The 1,989-nt window shown below is 35.9% G+C and overlaps 1 pseudogene; it reads right to left on the reverse strand.

Moving 5' to 3' along the window:
- Positions 1 to 362: 362 nt before the first annotated feature.
- LOC132608165 (wall-associated receptor kinase-like 1) lies at positions 363 to 1,565 on the reverse strand (annotated as a pseudogene).
- Positions 1,566 to 1,989: the final 424 nt, after the last annotated feature.

Genomic DNA, 1,989 nt, shown 5'->3' on the forward strand with positions numbered 1-1,989 from the left:
CAAAATGAGAAAATGAACAAGGTAACTACGCGATAACACCAAATCAGTCATTATATAAAATGAGACTTTTCATTTTCGTAACGATGGATTTAACGATACGATACAATAAAATTAAAGTAATAAGCAAAACAAACATTGTATTTAAACTAACAACACAATACAATACAATACAATACAATAGGTAACAACCATCCAAACAAGCTGTAACAGAAGAAAAAGAGAACCCCTGAAAGCAAGTTAAAGGAAAATCTAAATTGAGAAGACAAAGGAAAGAAACCTACATTAGAACATTCAATATGGAAGAAAACACAGGGAGAGGATAGTAAGAGGCAAATCTAATGCCATTATTATTGTCAAAAAAAAAAATCTAATGCCATTATTAGTGGCGTAGATTTTGGATCAACTTGGACTGTACGTAGGATGCATGATACGAGACCTATCTGAATTGGGGGTATTTCCATAGGAGTTAATTGGAACTGTGTAAAGATCTGATAATTCATGCTAATCATTCTCTTCCTGTCCATGTTGATTAGACCAAGAGATTCCAGTTAACTTCATCAAACCTGGCCTTCAAATTCAATAGCCACTTCCTTCATTGTAGGCCTATCTTCTCCGTGCGACTTAAGACAGTTCTTCACCAGCTCAGCCATCTTTTGGAGTTGCTCAAGACTCCCTTGCCGCAAAACACAACAATCAATAATATTAAACAAGCTATTATTATTCATGGACAAAATAAAATAATCGGCCAAATTCTTGTCCTATTCGTTTCTAGCTCTAAGAATAGGTTTCAACCCTGTTAAAAGTTCTGCCAGAACTACTCCAAAGCTGTAAACGTCACTTTTCTCCGTCAATTGACTTGTGCGGAAATATTCAAGATTCAAGTACCCTGATGTCCCTAGAACTGATGTAGCCAAATGTGTTTGATCCTAAGGAAGTAACCTTGAAGCTCCAAAATCTGCCATTTTAGCTGTGTAAATACTATCTAACAATATGTTGGTAGACTTAACATCCCTATGAATTATAGGCCTGGATGCAAATGAATGAAGGTAAGCAAGTGTCTTGGCTATCTCTGCTGCAATCATCAAACGATTTTGCCAAGTTAACCAACCCGCTCTACGTTTGTGAATGTGCTCGTAAAGAGTTCCCTCAGAGACATACTCATAAACCAATATAGGAACTTCATCTTCCAAACAACATCCAAAGAGCCTCACCACATTTCGATGGTTGATCTGAGTGAGAATAAGCACCTCATTGATAAACTGCTCAATCTGACTCTCGTCCACAATTCTAGATTTTTTAATGGCAACTATGCAATTATCACGTAGTACACCTCTATATACAATCCCGTAGCCACCACGACCAAGAATTTTGTCATTGGCATAATTGTTTGTAGCTTTCTTCAGCTCCTCAGCTGTATATATTTTTGTTGCTTTCACACTTCCTTCATTAGTGGAGATTCTATATTTCAATAGCAAACCATCATTTTGTGTGAAGAATTTCTCCTTGATTTTGATGAATTTTCTTTTCTTGACGCTGAAATAGAGCCAAGCTATCCCAACCACCATGGAGATAAAGCCAATTCCGCTGCCTGAATAATTAGTGGAATTTATTTTTTATTGTTTACTTCAACTAGATCAAAAGTACAGGTTACTATTGAATGCATATGCTAATAAATTGGTGTTCCTAGTTCCTATTTCAAACATACGAAAGCATGTTCTGTGTTGTACAAATATAGTTGGGATTTTTGGAAAAAAATTTGAGTAGATCTTGTTCTTAGATTATAATCTGATAACGTCCAAATACACTCCTCAAAGAAAAAGTGTAAACGGTCGTATGCAATATATTTACCCAACTATAAGTCGGGGTCGATCCCACAGGGAACAATATGCTAGGTGATTAAGAAAGTAAGGAACTTTCACCAACTACGCTAAAGCCAAACGATGGATAATATTTTGGGTTTTTGAAAGAATTATAACTAATGCGGAAATG

Source organism: Lycium barbarum, chromosome 8 (assembly GCF_019175385.1).
Source record: "Lycium barbarum isolate Lr01 chromosome 8, ASM1917538v2, whole genome shotgun sequence".
NCBI lineage: Eukaryota > Viridiplantae > Streptophyta > Magnoliopsida > Solanales > Solanaceae > Lycium > Lycium barbarum.